General features: G+C 35.2%; 1 pseudogene; it reads right to left on the bottom strand.

Annotated features, from left to right (window-relative positions):
- Positions 1 to 9079: 9079 nt before the first annotated feature.
- On the bottom strand, positions 9080 to 11522 carry LOC131508043 (josephin-1-like; annotated as a pseudogene).
- Between the last annotated feature and the right edge of the window lie 11279 nt (positions 11523 to 22801).

Raw genomic sequence — 22801 nt, 5'->3', positions numbered from 1 at the left:
TGATAAAATAAATATGTGACTTTTTAGCCACTAAATTTATGATAATTTGCTATATAGCAATAGATAACTAATACAAATAGTAATAGGATGTATATATATTGGCTACAGTGCCACTATAGTAGTGACCTATTGGCCCCAGTAAGCTTTTCCCTACTTACCTCTTATCTCTGGTTCAGGTTGTGATACTCCCAAAACCTGGGTGTTCTCTCTGGAAGTGGATATAATATACACTTTCTAGAACTGTGACTTGTTCCTCTTCACAGGAGAAATCAGCAAGGTTCATGTGCCTTTCTGAAGTCATCGGGACCCAAAATTGTATGATCCCACGCCTTGATTACATACAACCCCTTGAATGGCTTTGTCATCTCCTGTTCTTCACTGGGTCACTTCTCCTGGGACTGTCTACCAGCAGCAATTACTTCTTTCTCACTGACTCACTCACTCCACAGCACACACTCAAGAAAAGTAGAAATACATTACAATCGGTCTGATCACATTGTTCTGTTAAGAAGAAAAAATTTTAAAAAAGAGCAAAGAAAATTAATCAATCTATCAGTCAAGTAACAATGGCCAGTAGGAAGTTGTTACTCATATCAGAGTCCTTGTAGTTTATAAACCAATTTATATTTGCTTTTGTATCTTTACTAACTGGCTCAATGAATGCTTTTTGAAGAGTGAAATAAGTGACAGGGTCAAATGATTGGTTTCATTTATGGCAGAGATGTCTGGAAAGGGACAAACATCAGAAAGGAAAAACATAAGAGAGAATGGTAAGGTGAGAGAGAGGCCAAAAGAAGTATTTTTTGGTTCTGACGTTAAAGTGAGAGCTAAAGCAAACTTGACACTAATTCCACATGCTACTGTTCCCTCCTCCATCTTTTAACAGATCTGGAGTCAGAACAGCTTTCATAAATGCCATAGTCACCTTTCTATAGACACCATTTTAAAAATGATTTCATTTACTAAATAGATTTCCATTGGCCAATACCATCTATTTAGTTGGTGAGTTAAGATGAAATCCTGTCAATTTGAAAATACCATAAAAGGCAGTGTACTATTATATGTGTAAAATAGTTGCCTCCCCCAAAGATTTCACTACCTTCTAAGATTTTGTCATCATTGGCTTCGGTTTAATATTAATGGGACATTAGATGAAGAAAACAGTCCAGAACATGACACAGGACAATACCCTAGCTGAAATAAATCCTTATATTAAAGATAATAAATCTTTAAAAGAAGTAGAAGTATGGTAGTTTTGCAATCTTGTTCACCAGCTTACACAAAATATTTATTAGTATGTTACAGTTTAAGAGGAAAACAGTGGTTTGAGATGTTGAGTGATTCTAGATATATCTGATCAGACATATAACTTCCAAGTGGCAGCTAGAATTTTGATATAGAACACTGAAATTATCCACAATGGATTACTGAGATACGTATATATGGTCAGTCTGGTATTATGTGCACTAAACCTTGCATTTCAAACCCTTCACTTAATAGAAGGATATGAAAAGTCAACATTCTTCTCAGTATTAAAAAGATCAAATTCATGTTATCAATGTAGAATTCACTTACATATTGAGTTAATTTTTCCCCAAATAGACCTGCTTTCTTCTTTTTAATTTTTTTTGTCTTTGTGAAATACATCACCATGCACCAGAGACCCAAGTTAAAAATTTAGAATCATTCATATTTAGCCAGTATATGCATTGGATTTCAAGGTCTTGTTGATTCAGCCTCCTTATAACACTGTGACGCTACTGCTTCCCCACCACTGGTGCAGATTCCTTTTAAATATAGCTTGCCTACGCTTCTGAAATAGTCTCCAAAATTGTCTCTGCTTCTATCTGTGCTCCCCTCACACTTGTTCTCCACAATTGAAGCCAACATGATATACCTAGTATCGACTTCAGTATTATTAACCCTCTCCTCTAAAACCACGCAATGTTCTTTAATACATTTTGACCAAAGTTCCAACCTTTCAGAATGACATGCAGAGTCCCACGGAATGACACAGAGTACTGCGGAATTCTGTCTACAGCTGTTTTGCTTTTTGTTTTGTTTTGTTTTGTTTTTCCTAACATAGCCCACTGTGTGCCATTGCTTTGGCAAGCTGCTCAGATTTCTTTGTCACACCCCCTCATTCCAGTCTATATCATACCTGGTTACACCACTCCTCTGCAGCTCTTCTACTCCTGCTTGCACTTCCTGGGAGACCTTCACTGTTCTGACCAGCTAGAGAACATCTGGCCGTCTTTCATCACTCAACCCAAGGTTTGGCATTTTTATGAAAACTTCCTTAGTTCTTCCACATCCAAATAGAATTGACCTCTATCTACAGTTTATTTTCTATATTTTCATAATCTGTAATATTTTTGTGCACTTACTTATGTATTATCATGCCCATCTAGGTCATAAACATCTAAAAAAAAGAGAGAAAATTTGTTTTTGCATACTGAGCCCCTAGAAACAGTCCAGTTAAAGACTGATATCAAAGTAATGAATAGCTTTTCTGATATGTTATTCCATTTATATAGCTTTGCTTATTATATATTTGATTTGTATTTGATCAAAAAATCATAAAGTGGTCATAATATACATAAATGTAGAAATAAACATATTTGAAATACCCACTTTTTTTTGTATATTCTCCCTTTTACTTTGTTTTGTCCTTCATTTCAAGCAGTTAGACCTTTTGTACTCAACACCTCAATAAGGCAGAAGGAAGACTTGCTCTACCTATTTTCTAACAGCATAATTCCCCTCAGTAAATGGAGAAATGCTATGTATACAATTAGTATGCAAAATATTTCCTTATTTATTTTGAGTGAGAGAGATAGAGAGCAGGGAAGGGACAGAGTCAGAGGGGAAGAGAGAGAATCTCAAGCAGGCTCTGTGCTGTCAGCCCAGAGCCTGACACAGGGCTTGATCCCACAAACCATGAGATCATGGTCTGAGCTGAAATCAAGAGTCTGACGCTTAACCATCTGAGCCACCCAGGCGCCCCTACAATTAATATTGAAGAAGAGAATCTTCACTCTCACTCCAAATAGAAAATGTTCTTTTGGAAAAGAGGCAAGTTGGTGATGGCACATGATGAGGTCAGGATAGTAAATGGGTGGTTCCCTCGCAGACAAAGAGAGCCTGAGCCTTGTTTTCCAGATAACACCATGGAAGTGGAGAGAAAAGGCAAGCCCTTAGATAGCCTTCCAGGGATTTCTGTACCTTATTTTTGAATGGAAATAGCAGCATGATACTTGTTCTTAGCAATATGGCATGGGACTATAAGAGGCAGAGCCACAGGGTAAGGCAGAGAGGAATGAAAAGTCCCTTTGTGGAAACATATATGGATTGGTAAATGGGTGTGGACAAAACAATGGATCTAGCCCATACAGAATGGGGATACTGAGGACCTAATGAATCTCTCCAATGCCTTGTGCTATGTGAGATTTCCCAGAACTTAGCAGTAACTTGGAAAAAGAGGAAGGTTAGGTTATATCTTAAATAAAATTATGTTTCCACCACATTGGCAGAAATTTAGTTGTTATACAAAATAAATTTATAAAACAGAGATTCTTACTTATATAAATTTGAGACAGTCTATCCCCAGCCAACAAGTTGATTTATTTATAGTTGATTCTTTTACCAGTCATTTTAATAACAATACTTTTCATTGAATGCCATTATCAATCACTCAGGTGACTGAGTCAACATTCATATTACCATGATTGACAGATTTTTAATCAGGTAACTTTTGCCAAATAAATATACATGCATATGCTTCACTACTTAGAACTTCTATGTTTACTGGTATTCAACTTCAATTAATTCTTGGCTTGATTTCAAATTCATCATATTTTAAGGAATTTAATCTGATTTTACAAGAAAAGTATTTAGAAAGTTCCACCAATTCTTCTGTCCCAACTGAAAATAACTGATTTGCACTTTTCTCAGGGAACATACTGCTTTTTTATATCTTATATTATAAAGATTTGTGGGGCATCTGGATGGCCTGGTTGGTTAAGTGTCCGACTCTTGATTTTGGCTCAGGTCATGATTTCATGGTTCATGAGTTTGAGCTCCATGTCGGGCTTTGCGCTGACAGTGCAGAGCCTGCTTTGGATTCTTTCTCTCCCTCTCTCTCTGCTCTCCCCTGCTCATGCTCTCTAAATAAATAAATAAATAAATAAATAAATAAATAAATAAATAAATCAACAGAAAAAATGAAGATTTTTGTGATTTTTTTGTTTTCTCTCTTGGTCTTGTAAGCACCTAGAAGGTCTTTATTTTTGTGGGTTAAACATTTTTGTATCTTCTATGGAGTATAGTAGACTTGTTTAAAGGTAGAAATGCTGAGCAAACATTTAGCAAATGAATGAGAAAAACAGTAAGTCACAATTATATTCTGTAGAGCCAAAGTCACAAATACATTTTAGTACCCAAACACATTAGGATAGAAATGTGTTTCTATCATGCCTATAGCTACGGAAGATGTTAACACACAAACTAATTCCTTCTGAAATAATATTTCAAATCTAACTATTTTTAATAACAAAATTCCTAATAAGTTACAAGTTCTCTTGAAAGTGACTTGTGTGCTATTTGTAATATTTTATGATATTTGTGGGGCTTTTTAGAAGTTACATATCACTTTGGAAAAATATTCAACTAGATAGTCATGCAATGAGCTAGAAAATCCTCCCTGGGGAATGTTTTCTCTTTGTGTACATGGGAGTCTGAGCAATGTTCTCTTGAAGATTATCTTATACCATGAGATGAGGTACTGCATCAGGTACCAGCTGCAATCTCCACATGGTTTTCTGCTCTAGTTTCAGAAAAACACGTTGAAATAGACACATCTGAACATGATAAATGCAGGGATCACTGTAGCAGAGTCCTGTGCTCTGTAGGAAAGGATGCAGACAGTCAGTCAGATGGAGAGTTTAAAAGGGCATCCTGGCTGCCTAAGCAATCTGAAAACCATCAAAAGTGATAAATCTAGTGATATTCCCAGGTCATGTTCCAACTTCACAGTTTGAGTATAACCAAAGTTCAATTTGTGATCCAATTTCTCCTCTACACACTATCAAAGTTTGGTTTCCTTCTTGACAATATCACTTTTTGTCAACTGAGTTTCTGTTCACCCACTCCTACCAAACATTGAGTTCTTGTTCTATTATTATTCATTGCCCAAAAATGGAACTGTATTTATGTTGTATATAATCTAAATGTTCCATATTGTCTTGTTACAAATCTGTCCAATATTTATCATTCAGATTTGTCCATGCGTCTTGCCACTTATATATATTAACAGTGTCTGCCTTGGATTATATCTACCAGATGTCCCAACTAAATTGATGAAACATGACAGATGAAAAATATGACTTCTTTTGTATTATTAATATCTGGCAACAGATTGCTATCTCCTAAAAAAATATTTTATTGCCTCTTTCAATATTTTTTCAGTATCTGCTCTGTCCTGGGCCCAGTGATAGGCACTAGAAATGCATCTCACTGACTCATACTGAAAAACAATAAAAGGAAAAGTTCCCACTAATGACTCAGAATGGGAACATCTACAGTGATGGTAAAGAGGGCCCTCCAAGTTAAATGGCAGAAAGTCAGTGATGCCTGATTAACCTCTCTTCACATTCTCACTGAAACACAACACAAAATAAAAGGTGATGTGGAGAGATTTAAAAATACTGGAACTATTTTTTTTAATTTGTCAAATATCAATAGAATGTCCACCAACCAAAGTTCTGATGAAGGCTTCAGGCAAAACAGCAGGTGCACACGAAGAAAAAGCATGATGCTCAGCAGTATTATAATCACTCATTCCCTACAGACCCAGACTTTTTGTAAGCAGAGAGAAATAAGTCACACCCTTATAATACCAAACCTAGTTTATAGAGCATTCAAAGCTGTTTAAATCCTTCTCCCAGCCACATAACCTCTTTTTATGCAATAATTCTTTCCTACTTCAATTTCTAGAAATGTGTTGTATTTGAAGGAGGAAAAAAGATGTATGTTAGTGCTTTATGTCTGCCAGTAGCTGTCAGGGGCTTCACCCTGCCAAGGCATAGGAACAATACAATCTGGCCATTGTAGCTTACCATTTATTATCTGGAGAAAAGACACTCTATAACGTCTTTCCATTCATTCAGAAATAGGTAATTTCTGGTACAAAATTAGCAGTTTATTCTCCTGCTTTTTTAAATACTATAGACAGTGAAACAAGATAACAAAACAAAATCTTGAGACTTGTAGATCAAAATATTAATAGTTGCTTTTCTTTTTCATTTCAGTATTTTCATCTGTCAAATTTTCTAAAATAAATTTGTATTATTCTTGCAGTCTTAAAAGACTCTCTAAAATAACTCGGTGAAATAATTTAAACTAGGTCAGTCTCATGCTTTCAACAGATACTAGGACAGCTGGGATCTTCCTCTATTGGATTTGATTCAAAGATGATGTAGAATTTTGTGTTCTACACAGGAATTGCCATATGAGTCAACAGACTATGTGACCTTGCTCAGACTTTAACTAGATAGGCTGGCTACACCAAGTGCTTGAAATGTCTGCCTCTGAGGAAACAGAGTGAAACTGGAATTTTACCAAAGGATTTACCAGAACACAGTGACTATTAGAGTAATTCTCAAGAAGGTGACAGCAAATACATTTCACAAAAATCTCATCTCTACCCAGAACAATAGGAAATAGAATACATCTTGGGAATGGTATCACTGATATGATATACTGTGAACATTTTCATTTCAATTTTAATTCAAGGTCTATATGAAATAGGAAAAATAAAGTCAGGTGTTCAGGTTGCTTGGCACAAGGGACAAATGAATTTGCATTTAAGTTTTTTTTAACTTTTATTCATTTTTTGAGAGAGAGAGAGAGAGAGAGACAGATAGAGCATGAATGGAGGAGGGGAAGAGAGAGAGGGAGACACAGAATCCAAAGCAGGCTCCAGGATCTGAACTGACAGCACAGAGCCCCACGCAGGGCTCGAACCCACGGACTGAGAGATCATGATCTGAGCATAAGTCAGACACTTAACTGACTGAGCCATCCAGGAGCCCCTATATTTAAGTTTTATAAGCAATAACAGAAAAGGAAAAATAATGCCAAAGACAATAATAATAGCAACTATAACAAAATAAGTGAGAATGCTAATACAAAAGTTTGGATGAATAGTTTTAAAAAGACTTCATTTTATTTAAGTTTCACAACTGTCCTAGCATATTGCTTTTGTCAATATTATAAATAGTCTAAGAGTACTCACCTTTTTCACAGCTTCCTTGTTAATTGATATTTCATGGAGTTTACAGTAACTAACTGGCAAGATACCTTGTCTACTTATCACCTTCCTCAGATGTATCCTTTTCCTTCTGGTTGGGCTAAACTACCTCACTCACTCTGGGTCTTGAAGTACTCAGTTCTTGGAAATTTAAAGCCCAGCCCATATTCAGAAAGTGTGAAGCAAGACCTTGACATATCGGAGGGGAATAAAAGACTTAAACTCTGGCTGTGTTCGGTGGGTCTGTCATGGATTGCATCTCTTTCCCTGGAAAGAAAAAAAAAAGATATAACCAAAGACTGTATTAATTTGTTCCTAGAGACTGAATGCACAAAATCCCTGAACTTTGCAAAAACCTATTGTTTTGCAAGTCTTACTGACACCTGGTGGCTAAATCTCAACAGATTTCGCAGTAACCAGTGATGAGCTGTTTTTGCAATAAAACATCTAGGATTTGCAACACACTTGACACTGAGGGAGCACTAAACACTTAACTCCAGTGTAAGCAGAGTAAGAAATTCAGAGTTAAAGCAAAATCTTGCAATTTATTCATGTTCAAAGACACTCATGGGTATTCCTTTTTAAATTTTTACCCCTATTTCAAAAACTCAATTCATCTGCTGGAATCTACTCCATGGGGAAAATCTTCTGAGAGTTTGGAGGTGCAAACAAAATATCCAAGATGTATTTCTGATATTAAATAGATTTTGGTTGCTTTTTCTCTACATACAAAAGCACTAATAGAAGTACCAATATTTAAAAACCTTTCAGTATTATGTAGTAGGTCTGCTTTGTCCTCTTTTTTTTTTTTTTCTTGCAGATAATAAGCAACTTAAAAAAAATCATACAAATTCACAGCTCAGGGAAATTCTACACACTGAATTACTGAGAGACCGAGGCCTTCTCATGGCTGTAATTTTAACCCAGTGGTTCTCAAATTTTATGGTGCTGGAAAAAAAATCACTTTATCTTTAAACACACATTGACAGGATACACCCCTAGCATTTCTGGTTCAGATTCAGTAGACCTTGGGTGGAGATCAGGAATATGTAATTTTATCTTACTTTCAGACTTATATTCAGAAATCCCAGAAGGATCCATCTCTCATTCTTCAAATTCCTCTGGTCCTTCTCCCATTCTCAGTATCCCGATTGTCTCTGGAATCCCCACTTCCATATCTGTAGCCCACCTAGCATACATTCTACTTCTTCCCATAATATCATCCTGATTTTCTCTTAGTGAATAACTTCTGCAGCCTCAGTCATGTTGAGCCAGTGTGATTCAGAAAAGCTTGACCCCATGTCTATTTGAGGGTTGGGCATGTGAGCCACACCTGGACAAGTATTCTGTTTCCCAGACCATAGCAATTGGTTCAATTGCTAGATGGTGTGCATTTAAGGGAAGACTTTTATTATGGGAATTACTGAGCAGGAATCAGTGTCGTTGTGGTCACTTGGCTGGAAGAATATAACCTTGAAGGTGCTGTTGGCCATACGTATTACTCTGTATGAAAAGTAAAATCACACACACTAAAACCTGGATTTGTTTGTGTCTGAAGCTAGTCAAGACACTAACTTTTTCTGTTCCATTTGTTCATAGATTCCCTTTGTTTTGTTTCCGTTATTTATAATGACAAATTCTGTAATCCTAGTTCCCTGGCATATGACTGCCTCACCTGTAAGCTCTTGTGTTTTTCCTTCCACATTTTCTGTGTTTGGAAAAATGGCAAGGGCAGACCCACTGTATAGAACAGGGCACATTACAGGGGATTTAGGGGGCTGAGGTGAGGGCAGGTTGGGTAGAACTGCGTTCCACATCAGCCCTCCTCCAACTCTAATGGGCCCCCACCTCCTCTGGCACCACCAGCAGGAGTTCACAGTTCTTTCTTCACAAGTGATATTTTAGAAATGTCCCGAGCTCACTCTTGCCTCCAGTCCACTTGGGCATCTTCAGTTTGGACTTGAGGTTATAATAGGCATCTCTCACCTCTCAAACACCTCTCAAACACAGATCCAGTGCTGCCTGTTGAGAGGCAACTTCAGTGAGAAGCACCTGCTGGAGGGCAGATGCACAATGAATCCCATGATTTTAGCAAGAGCAATGGCACTGACGTCACTGAGCTCGTCCCACCAGACAGCATCATAGGCTTTGGCTTGAACTGCCGCCATAATGACGTTCACGTCCTAGTTCCCATTTCCCAGCATGTTCTGCTCGCGGCGGGGGGATCACTGTGGTGTTCAGAGGCAACCTCTGGAGAATCTCTTGCAGCATTTCCTGGGCAAAGGCATTGCTGTCCTTGAAGATGTTACGGAAGGCATGCAAGGCACCAAGGTCCCTGTGCTGTGTTTTCACGGTAGATTTGGGGGGATGCTGCTTGGGGCAGCTCCAAAGATTCAGATTCAGATTGTCTCCTTTCCATGGCTCGTGTAACTCATGTTTTCACTTTTGTTTCCAGAGAGGGCTGAAAACCCCTGCCCTTTCCTCCGGAGGAAGAATGTAAGCTTCTCAGCCTTTTCAGGATTCCTGAGAACTACCTTATTTTCTGGTGTCCATGATTTATGCCTTGTCATGGGGAGAAAAGGCTGGGATCAAAAGGACACACAAAAAAATCAACTTCTCTTTTTAGTAGAAAGATCACTATTGGATTGGTATGCTTTGCCACCAATGTCAAACTGCAGATTTAAAAAAAAAAAAAAATTAAAGAAAATCGGTGGGCTCCTGGGTGGCTCCAGTCATGATCTCATGGGTTGTGAGTTTGAACCTCACATTGGGCTCATTGCTGTCAGCACAGACCCTGCTTCGGATTCCACGTCCCCCTGTCTCTCTGCCCCTCATGTTCTCACTCTCCCTCCCTCTCTCTCAAAAATAAATAAACATGAAAAAAATTAAAATGCTTAAAAAATTAAAAAATCATAGAAAATCTAAGAACTTGTTTCCCTTCTCCCACTCTGCCTTTCAAAAATATCACAATTTTCTTGCTGTATTTTCCTTTCTGCAAATGCCAACTAAGCCTCAAAGCTGGGGGACACAAAAGAATTGGTCACTTCACTCCTTTTCTGACATTTCTTTCCAAGCGCAATGCCACTGACTCAGGAGACAAGGCCTAGGTGGGAGTGGCTGGGCCACGGCTATAATATCACAGCGTTGCCCTCCTCATTATATACATAATAATGTAAAAGCTTCATGATTTGGCTTCAACTTCAATGCCTGTCACTACACCGATTGCTTAAATACTTTCCAGCCAACCTGGTACTTTTTCATTAGCTCTTCCTTCATCTAAATGGATTATTGTTATTGTTGCTGTTGTTGTTATTATTACTATTGTTGTTATTAATGCACTATTAATTTTGCCTGAAATGTACGTCACCTCGTTCTGCACATGGATAACTCCTAGACACCTTTCAGACAGCAGCTTAAATGCCATTTGAACAAGACCTTCTATAACCACCTCCCCTAAAAGTTGTTCTCCCTGTTAGTGTGTGTTACTGCATCCTATTCGTTTCCTTCATTGCATTTTGCACAGATTTCAACTATGGATTTATTCTTGCTTGTTTGTGTAATGTCATTCCAAGACAGAAAAAACTATGTGTACTTTGTCTAATACCAATAATAGATCCTCTAAAAATGGCACGTTGAACAGATTATAATTTTTTTTTAATAAGGGTAGTCCTGCACAACTCAATTAAAAGGAAAGATGAAATTCATTGTATTTAAGTTAGCTTTTACTCCAAAATAGCAAATCACCATTGTCTGGCACGTTAGCCTAAGGCTGCTTAACAGACCACTAAATTTTGGCAGCAGCATGCCAAATACATTTTAATTTTAGCAAAATTGTTAGAAATATTAGTCCGTTTAGTTATGCAGTTGTCAAAACTTTGCAAATGTCCTTCTGGTTAATGCTCTGTAGTTTCAAATGACTGCATATCTGCACGCTTATCCTGACTTTTCACACCTGCTTTGGGTAATAACCCCGGTGACATATGCAGACACAACCTCGTGCCTGGCTAAAGAACCAACTGACTCATCATCCTTCCTCTCCCTCAAGGCAGTGCTACAAATGTTTTCCATCAGGGTCCTCCTTCCTTCAGTATTGTAAGAAACAATCTCATTCAAGAATAGTCTCTGTTGTCTGTCCTCTTTTTCTCCGTTCCATAAATCCAATCATTTGCTTAGCTTTGGATAAATCTGTTGTAAGCCCATGGAATACCGGCATCATAATTGATAAAGGTAAACTTCTTTTCAAATAATTAAAATAATGTTTCAATAATTAAAAAAATTCACTTTTGAAGTGAAATCATACATGAAAAACAAAACAAAACAAAAGACGTGCTGTTGATTTTTAATGTCCATGTGAGGGCCTAGAAACTCACCTTACTTGCTTCAAATACAAGCTCTAAGGAAAATTGAAATGTTTTCATTATATGTGTTATTTATATATTTTATATTTATGGCTTGTACCACAACAGCATTTTATTTCAGTATTTCAGTATTCTGTATTTCACTTATACAGAATGCAGTTTGATTTTGTTTTCTCATTAAGTTCATTTTCTAACATTAATAGGTTTTGTATACTAGTACAGAAACATAGTTTTCTGTGGGAAAATGCATTCCAAATTATAAACAATTAACATATTAGGTCTTTTGTATTGCAAATCCCATATTTGAGGATTCTTTTGGGGGAAAGTGATAGGAAATCCAATCTAGTCTTCTCCATAAAGGAGCTGAAGATGAATCCAAGTATTAAGAACACATAATGGATTATTAAAGAGATTTAAATAATAGTTTGGGGAGGGGTTAATTTATCAACCATGTTTATTTATGTTTAGGCAGATATAGTACAACACTGAAGAGGAGATATGAGTAACCACACATGTATTGTTCCTGGCTGTAATAAAAAACTCTTAATGTATGTACAGAAGATATGTTTTGTAATGGTTTTCCGAGAGGTGCTCATTATCATATTGTTTACAGATTTTTTTTTTAGTTAATAGGTATTAAACTTCATAACATGATTTGGTATAGCTACCAATATCATGATACTATTTTATTTCTTCTTTAACTTGTTTTTGTAGTAAATTACATTAATAGATTTCCTTATCTCAACTAAGTTTTGAAGTCATTAGACTTCTTCATGAGTCTTTAATACAGTGATAGGTTGTACTTACTAATACTTTGAGTCTCTCACATCTTTGCTTAAATGTGAAAATGTTCTTTTTTTGCATTCTTTCTGTTGTTTGCTATCAGGGTTTTGCTCAACTGGTAGAATTTGTTGGAAGATCTAGAAAATTTAAAATGAGAACTGTAGCTTCCTTGAAGGGTTGGTAAAATTTACAGTTTCCATGTTACATTTAATTATCTTTTTCCTTGTGTTTCCCCCCAGCCTCATCTGTAAGTTCTTTCAGTGTAGAGACCAGGTCCTGTACCTCTGAACATCCAATACTTAGTGTCAGCTTTGCCACATAACAGATATTCTGTGAATTAATGTTCAGACATTAACAAAGTGGTGCAGTTGGAGAATTCTTTGGATCTAGCCAGGCATAAATAATGAAAGGGAGAGCTTTCTTTACACAATTCTCCAAACTGTAAGCTTTCTCCCAAACAATAAATAATCCCTCTACTTTAAGATAAATGAGCATAAGGAAAATTTTTTCATCTAACAGTAATATTATCTGGATGATATTCCTTGAAATCATTGAAGTCCAATTTTACTTTCATTCAGTTTTCATGAATCTTGAATATCACAGGGTACAGCCACACAATAAACATTAAAATGTTAATTTTGCCTTTGAAGAAATGATAGACTTTAAAAGGAACATTAAAATAGAGAAGACAACCAAATTTTGCATACACAAAAAGGTGTTTTCAAAGGTCTGAAAATCTCTACCTGTGTTCTGCTCTTTCAAAATAAAGGGGCTGAGAAAGAGTAGGACTATAATGAATGCACAGGTTTTTGTTATCCAGGTTTTGGAGATGAACACTTAATTTTTTTTCTTCTATTATTAACAGTTGAAAGCCTTAGCATACTTGAAAATAAAAGTGTGCTTAACATTCAGAACAGCTCCTACCATATTCCTCTCTGAATTTTTCATCTCTATATTAAACGTGCTGAGCTCTCCCTCCTTGTAGACCACTTAAGCTCTTTTGTGAAATAGACTATGTCTTCTTTATCTTTATTTCCTTAAATATCCCTAGCATAATTGTATTCATGAACTAAAACATTCTGTAAATGTATATGAATTTCTTTTTAAAAATTATAAAAAATGTGAATGTAAAACTATGACATTAAAGACCACATTAAACAGTATGTAAAAGATATACTAGAACCTAACAAATTATACAGAAAACATGATTGTGCACATTTTAAGTAATATATTGTTCTCTCTATAATGTAAATGTTCCTCATTGGCTTGTTTGTATGAGGCCAAATATCTCAATTATTATTGTCAAATATTTTTCTTCAAGCACTTAAATATTTCTTTTATAGATTTTTTTTTTTCCTGAATCAGAAGTTCTGACAATTGGAATTACTAATTATAAAACCACAAGGAGTTCAAAGTTTAGGTTTACTTAAATGGAAGAATTTTTCATGAAATGCTAAACATTAAAAAAATCCTTGAGGAAAAAATTATAAATTGCATTGGCATGACCAGCAGATTCTAGGTAAATGGACACAGATGGGAAGTTTCAGAACTTTACAAAACCCTTAAACAGACATTTTTCTTCCAGTCTTTTCTTTGGTGATTAAGATCCATTTTATAAAGATTGAAGTCAAGGAAATTATTCACATCTATGCTTAGTACTATTGAAGCATTAAGCTGACAACCTTTCTCACTGTATTTTTCCACATTATAAAGTGCCCCAAGCATTGTGGTAATTACCCCCTTGGAATATATAAATTGCCTTATATAAACTCTGACTATTGTTGCTGAGTTGGGCTAGGATTTTCTCTTGGGGCATTATAATAAGTTAAGCACCTATATTTGTCTTAAAATTCATTGTCCAACTACATAAGCCTCCAGTGTGACAAAACCCATTATTTTATGGCTCTTTTGTCTAATTCTAACAAAAATTAAGAAATTGATTTCAGCCTTTTCTACATAGAAGTAAATATTTTAGGAGAACACAACAGTTTTTATAGGTAAAGTGTCATGCCAAATGGAATGAACCTTCTTTCTGTAAATATTTTTTTAACTTTCTGTAGCTTAGTTTGGGGGTTATCTCAGTTATTTATTGGATGATTATTGTATGTCAGGCTAGGGATTGGCAGTAAACCAGGTTGTGAGTAATTAACTGGGTGTTGAAAGATAGGAGACAAATGTTTTGGTGAGGAAGGTAGGAGTGAGAGAGAAAATTAGGTTGAGTGCAGAGACCCAAGATGTACATTACTCAGGACATTCAGTTACTCCTTGCTCTCCTCTATCAGAAAGAATATACTGAGTGAGAATGGAAAATTGAGAGTAACAAAGTGTTCACTGTTACAGTGCACAAAGATGCACTCCTACTGAGAAGGATCTGATTAAATTAGGTTGCTTGAAATTTATTCAGTGGCAAAGTGTAGGGAAAATTCACTAGGAAATAAAAAGGAATAGGAATAGCTTGCAGAATTGAAAATGCTGGTTTAAATATTTCAATTGTTATTTCTCTGTAGTAATGGCATTCTGTAGCAAATGCCCTCGCTTACCAAAGTTGGACACCTAGAACTGGATTTAGGATTACATATTTGTTTTCTGAGATCTTGATAAATGTCATAAAAACTGAAACAGCAATTGCCATGTTTACTTCTTCCAAGTCACAGTGCCCAGATTCAGAAGGGTCTCAATCAATGCTTGAATAAATAGATGCATTAAAATCCTGTCTGTGAGTTGTAGCATTTCTTTGAATTAAGAAAAAAAAATGAGAAGCAAAATGCTAGAAAATGCTGATGTAAATTGGAAATTAACATTTAAAAACTGTTTTTAGCTACCAAGCTAAATCTTCCAGCTGAATCATAGCAGAGTAGTGAAATCAGTTTGTGAAAACAGGGTTAGTAATCCAAGTATAGGCAGTCCAGTGGTGTGAATAGCAGTATTATGACTTTTTCCCTTTTTTCTTACTCACGTTTAGGAAACTATGAGATTAGATTCTGGCATGCACAGGATTAATGGGAGAATGGGGTGGCCAAAGAACATGGCAGTCATTACTGTATTTAAGCAGTATGATAAAGTCTCATGCACCTTAGTAAATCCCAGAGCAGCACATGTCCTAATACTGAAAATGAAAAGTTAGTTGTAAAGCATTATCATGCCAGAGAGCTTTGTTAAGATGAGATTTTAAGAATCTTTAAATAGCTGATATTTAAAGAAATAACAGCATTATAATTGGGAGATACTTAATTCAGTTACGCATGTACTCTCCAGACAAATGAATTACTTTTTGAGAGAGAACCATAGTACATTTGGACGATAAAGTAAAATTAATTAACTCAGTGTCACAGTACACAGAGATTTCAAACACAAAAAGCCCGTTAGCTGAGCATGAGCCAGAAACTCAGTTTTCCAGACGTAGACCTGGATGATAGCTGTAATTCATGTCATTTTATGACATTTCATGGAACATTTGGTCATTATGACATTTATGATGCAATGAAATAGGCCATAAAATGCTGTAAATTGTTGGGAACAAAAGACATTCATATTTGTGATGGGCATTTGAGTTTCAATCAAGACTTTAGTACGTTAAATCAAAACTCAGAGTTGAATGTTAAAGTTTTACTTTAACATTGTAGTTCTTTCTTTTATTTTTTCTCCTTCCCCAGCTCCTCTCAACGTTTCTTCCTCTCCACTCCCTTTCCCTCTCTCTCTTCTTTGTTAAATCAGATGAGTAGTACAGAAGGACTATAAGTAAAAACATAGGGTTTTTTTCCTCTCATATTTACTATTTCAGTATTTCTAGAGAGTGAAAAACATCTATACATATTAGTTTATGTGAATGGGAATAGCAAATAAAGAAATTGCAGAATACACAATTATCAGTTCATTTGTATATGTCTTGTGCTCAAGTACAAATGTGGAACATGCAGAATGCTTACTAGTAAATGATTACTATATTTTTCCTAAATCTTGTAATATCATTTCCTAAAAACTTATTTTAGCACCTACTGTAAGGTTTTTAAAATGTCAGAATTGACCTTGCTGAATTATGCATGAAATTAATGCAAAAGTTTTTTGTTTTTTTTTCCCAGGAAATAGATTTAAAATGCATATTCATTTTAGGAAGAGAAAGACAAATGTATGCCGGAGAGCATTTTTACTAACAAAGCTTGGCTATTCTTTTAGATCTTGTTACTTGTTTAGGTTAGTATCTAGAAAGTCACCAGAGTATCATTTGAATATTAAACTTTGATAGAAGATTCATTACGACCAAAGTATTCCAAAAATGTCATCACCCACAATGCTCAATCAATGTAGAAGTGCCTAGCTGCAAAAATATGTGAATGCAAATAAGAGTACTACTGTTATTACCAAGATTACAACATTCTGGGCTGCCTGGGTGGCTCAATAAGTTAAGCATCTGACTTTTGATCTCAGCTCAGGTCTTGATCTTAGGGCTGTGCATTCATGCCCTATTTTTGACTCTGCACTGGACATAAAGCCTACTTAAAACAAACAAACACACACACACACACACACACACACACACACACACACACTCCAAACTTGCAATTTTATGGCTGGTTCACAAATAAAAGATTAATTCCCTTACCTAATGCATATAAACTACTGTACTTTCCAATTATCTACTTGCAAACTCACCTTTTACCATTGGGTGAAAGATAAAGACAGTTATTTGAATATTCCAATATTACAGAAAAAACAGTTGAAAATATTATTTAAAATTTTTTCCAATGTTATTTTGTAGGGTGTAGAAAAATATAGTGATGCATAATTAAGCTCAGTAACATGAAAATACTATTAATAAAAAGTTATTATACTAGTAGAATTACTCTCCTTCAATGTATTTGAACCACATTATTTTATCCACTGTTTCTCATTTAATCTCGTACGGTGTTTGTGGTCGAAGACCAGAGTAAATCACAGAATGGAAAGGCAAATGGGTTTGTTAGGAAAGATAAGTTTTATTGTTTTAATTTAAAAAAGAAAGTCCGTGTCATGAGGAAAAGTAGGTTAAATTTACAAGGATATCCTCTCCCTTACTGACTGTATCACCCTCAATGGAGCTATATCATTCTTAAACACTCTCAGATTCACTTTCCCCTAACATTGATAAGCTTCATATGCCTGCACTCTGCTAAATGTCTGCAAGTGCAAGAACTTGGTGTAGTCCTCAAGAAAACTTTCTGAGGACTGTATAACTCCATTTTATAACTGGTAAAACAGACTTGAGAATCTTGCTCAAGGTCACATGGAGATTGTTTCGAGATAGGGCTTTGAATCCACATCTTCCTAGAATCTAGCACTCAGTCCCATGAATAAAGTCAGGTCTATATTTTCTTTCCCAACCTGTGTTATCTTTTATTTCCTTTTCTTGCCATATTGAATTAGCATGCACTTCTTGTACAATATCCAAAAGGAGTGATTCGGGAAGGCATCCTTGCCTTATACCTGATTGTAGTGGGAAAATTTTGAAGTTCTCACCATTAAGAATGATGTTTTCTGTAGATTGTAGCTAGGCTGTATTACATTAAGAATGTTCCTTTATCAAATTGAGAATTTTCCCCTTTATTCCTAGTTTACTGAGCTCTTAATTGGTGTTGGATTTTGTCAAATGCTCTTTCTGCATCTATTGAAATGATCATATGAAAATTTTAAATCTGTTGATGTGATAGATCACATGAATTGATTTTTGTGTGTGTGTGATTTTTGAATGTTGAAACCCCCTAGCATATCTGGTATAAAATCCATTTGGTCATAGTGTACAATTCTTATTATACTTTTTTGTATTCTATTTGTTAATGTTGAGGATTTCTGCACCTATATGTTCATGAGAGATACTGGTCTACAGTTTTCTTTTCTTGTAATGTTTTTGTCTGGTTTTGGCCTCATATGGTGAGATAACAAGTATCCCCTCTGCTTCTATACTTTGAAAGAGATTATAGAGAATTGGTATAAACTCTTCCCTAAAAGTTTGATAGAATTCATCAGTGAGTCCATCGGGGTCTGATGCTTTCTGGTTGGAAGGTTATTAATGATCAATTTCTTTAATAGATATAGGTTTGCTTAGATCATCTATTTCTTTTTGTATGAGTTTTGGCAAGTTGTATCTTTCAAGGAATTGACCTATTTCATCTAGGTTCTCAAATTTGTAGGCATAGAGATGTTCATATTATTCTTTTATTATCCTTTTAATTTCCATGAGATCTGTAGTGATAGATGTCCCCTCTTTCATTTATAATATTAGTAATTTGTAACTTTTCTCTTTTTCTTCACCTAGCTGAAGCTTATCAATTTTATTGAGCTTTTTGAAGCACCAGCTCTTGGTTTTAGTGATTTGCTCTTTTTACAAAAAACATTCCTGTTTTCAATGTTATTGATTGCTGCTGTATGCTTATTATTTCTTTTGTTCTGCTTACTTTAGATTTAATTTGCTCTTCTTTTTCTAGTTTCCTAGTGAAAATTTAGTTTATTGATTTTATATCTTCTTTTCTAACATGTGCATTCAATGTTGTAAATTACTCTATAAGCACAGCTTTCACAGCGCCCCACAAATTTCAATAACCGTTTTCATTTTTATTTAGTTCAAAATATTTTTCTCTTGAGATTTCTTCCTTGACCCATGTGTAAGTCAGAAGTGAGTTGTTTAATCTCTGTGTATTTTAGGATTTTCTAGTCATCTTTCTATTATCAATTTCTACCTTTATTCCATTTGTCTGAGAGCAGACATTGTATGATTTCTATTCTTCTAAATTTGTAAAGGTGTGTTTTATAGCCCAGAATGTGGAATCTTGGTGAATGTTCTCTGTGAGCTTGAGAAAATGTATATTCTGCTATTATTGGATGAAGTAGCATACAGGTGCTAATTATATCCAGTTTATTGATAATATAGTTGAGTTCAATTATGTCCTTACTAATTTCTTCCTGCTGGATCTGTTCATTTCCAAAAAAGGGCTTTGAAGTCTCCAACTATAATACTATATTCATCTATTTCTCCTTGCAGTTCTGTTTTTGCCTTTTGAAGTTTGATGCTTTAAGAATTGTCTTTTTGGAGAATTGACCTTTTTATCTTTATGTATTATCTTTCCTTATCCTGATAACTTCTCTTCCTTTGTAGTCTGCTCTGTATAAAATGAACATAGCCTCTCCTGTTTTCTGTTTGATTTGTGTTAGCATGGTATAATTTTCTCCATGCATTTACTTTTAATATATGCAGTATGTATGTATATATATAATATATACTCAATATATTCAATATATATAATATACTTTTAATATATATGTATTTTTTAAGTTTATTTATTTATTTATTTAGAGAGAGAAGGAAGGGGGAGGCAGAGAGAGAGGGACAGAGAAAATACCAAGCAGGCTGTATGCTGCCAGCACAGAGCCTGACATGGAGTTCTATCTAACAAACCAAGAGATCATGACCTGAGCCGAAATCAAGAGTTGGATGCTTAAAACTGAGCCACCCAGGCACTATATATATATATATATATATATATATATATATATATATAGTGTGTGTGTGTGTGTGTGTGTGTGTGTGTGTGTTTTACAATGTGTTTTTTCTTATGACAGCAAATAGTTGGGTCATGTTTTTCTTTTGTTTTGTTTTGTTTATTTTTATTTACTCAGTCTCTCAGTCTCTGTCTTTTAATTGGTGCATTTAGACTATTGATATTCAAAGCGACTATTTATATAGTTGTGTTAATACCTGCTCTATTTGTTACCGTATTCTATTTCTTGCCCTTGTTCTTTGTTTCTGTTTCTGTCTTCAACTCTTTTTCTGCCTTTTTTGTTTGTTTGTGTGTGTGTGTGTGTGTGTGTGTGTGTGTGTGTGTGTGTGTTTCTTTTCAGAGAGAGAAAGAGAGAGTGAGCAGGGGAGAAGCAGAGAGAGAAAGGAAGAGAGAGAATTCCAAGAATTCCAGTCTGCTGACTGCACAGAGCCCAGTGTGGGGCTCAGTATCATGAATCATGAGATCATGACCTGAGCCAAAACCAAAGTTGGATGCTTAACCAACTGAGCCATCAAGTTGCCCCATCAAGTTTTATCGTCTGATTTTTGGAAATCTTTATGTGTTCCAGATATAAGTCCTTTGTCAAAAACGTGTTTTGTAGATATTTTCTCCAGCTCTGTGGTTGATCTCTTTTTTCTCTCAATTCTTTCATGAAACAAAAGGTCTTAATTTGATGAAGTCTAATTTGTCCATTTTTCTTTTATGATATGTTCTCAGTTTCCTGCAAGACTAACTCTGAGACTAATCTCCTGAGAGACTAACTTTGACTAACCTAAGATCATAAATATTTTCACCTATGATTTCTTCTAAACTTTAATAGTTTTACACTTTACATTTAGTTCTACATTCATTTTGACTCAACTTTCATAAAAGATGTAAGGTATATGTTGATGTCCTCTTTTTTTTTTTTTGGCACACAGTTGTCTAATTGTTTACTACCATTTATCAAAAAGACTATTATTTTTCCATTGAATTGCCTTTGCACCTTTGTCAGAAATCAGTCATTTTTTGGGTTTCCTTCTGGACTATTTGTTTTATTCCATTGATTATGATTCTATACTTTAACCAATAACTTGATCACTGCAGCTTTGATTGCTGTAACTTTGTTCTAAATCTTGAAATCAGGTAATGTGGGCTTTCTAAATTTATTCTGAGGAGGAAAGAACATGGAGGGTGGCATTCAGTTTTAGGGGTCAGCTCTGGAGGTAGCATACCTTACATCATTGTAAGGTAGCATACCTTACATCAAAAATCAGACACATGGCCAAACCTAACTGCAAGAGATGCTGATAAATACAGGTTAGCCATATGCAAAAGAGGAAGAATAAACAAGTTTGGTAAAGTCTGCTGGTTTCTTCAACAGAAATCAATGAATATTTTGTTTTAGCTTTAATGATAAGGCTGTTAAGATATACAAATTTTACTTCAACTCTATCTTTCCAATCTCATCTTTCATTTTCCTTGGAAAAATTACTAAAAAGTGTTATGTCCCTAAGTCTTAAGATTATGGTTTCTTCTGTTTCTTCTGCTGTATTTCTACTTCTCAAAAATCCTACCTGTCACTCACAGATGGCCTCAGATGCTACCTACTAAATGAAACATTTCTGGATTCCTAATGATATGTATGATGTCTCTTTTCTCTGGACCTCCATAATACTTTATATTAATGATGTTCTGTTTATAAATTTTATTTTCTTTACAATTATTTATATACTCTTCACTAGGTTTATATTTTTTGAATAGTATGGCCATAGTTTATAAATATGTTTTATTCCTTGCTGTATTCCTAACACAAGAACTCAGTAAACATATGTTTTATTGTTAATGGTTCAGCCAAATGGCCCTAACATTTCTAGTGAATTAAATTGAAGTCCTCATCGGGCCAAAGCTCAAATGAAAGAGCATCAGAATTCATATGGCATTTTGTCACTATGAAATGCTTCTATAAGGGTCAAAATATTTCTTTCTAGATTATAACCCCTAAATCTGTCAGAGGTTAGGGGAGGTGGCTGGAGAACACAAGGGCAGGGAACTGATTTCTAAAACCTATACTTCTGGTCATCTTTGTGGCTATGATTCTTAAAATATCATCAGTTTGTCATTGCCAAGGGAAGGAAAGCAATTCATACCTCTATTACCTCCAATTCCTTTTGTCCACCCTAGCCCAGGTGGGTTTTTCAAAGGCAGTTGGGAGAGGAGAAGGAACAAGAAGGAAACAATGAAATAAGGAAAATAACCCTGAATGTAAGGGGCTTTGAAATATTCTGTGACCTACAGAAGTCAAGTGAATGTCAGAGTAATAATAGAGAGAAGCATTTTCTGGCTACAAACTTCATTAATTAAATTAAGAAGTGCAATTCCATTAATTAATTTAGCCTACAATATCCTAAGAGAACCACTGGGAATTCTCAGCATTTTTGTATCTCATTTCTGTTGTAGATGATCCCTGTCAACTCTTATTTCCTCCAAGTACCATGTGGACCATGGTTTATATTTCTACTACAGGCAGATGTTGCACTTAAACAGTGTTATTCATGAAATAGCCAAATACAAGTATATATGTTTCATCAATATTATATTTATTCCTCTGTATCTAAAATATTGGTGCATTTGTTAATATGTACACATAATTTGTTGATGACGTTTTTGTCTTTTCATCCCAAATATTTCATATCTCTCTAAATGTTATCACCCAGCTTGTAAAACCAGAAATCTAAAATCATCTGTATCACTCAAACTTTAGTCAACAAATCCAATTGATTATATCTTCTACAGATTAGTCTTTCTCTCTATCTAGCCATCATTGCTCTATTCAGATATCT

The sequence above is a fragment of the Neofelis nebulosa genome, chromosome 3, assembly GCF_028018385.1.
Source record: "Neofelis nebulosa isolate mNeoNeb1 chromosome 3, mNeoNeb1.pri, whole genome shotgun sequence".
NCBI classification, from domain to species: domain Eukaryota; kingdom Metazoa; phylum Chordata; class Mammalia; order Carnivora; family Felidae; genus Neofelis; species Neofelis nebulosa.
This window is presented reverse-complemented; position numbering and strand designations above follow the sequence as displayed.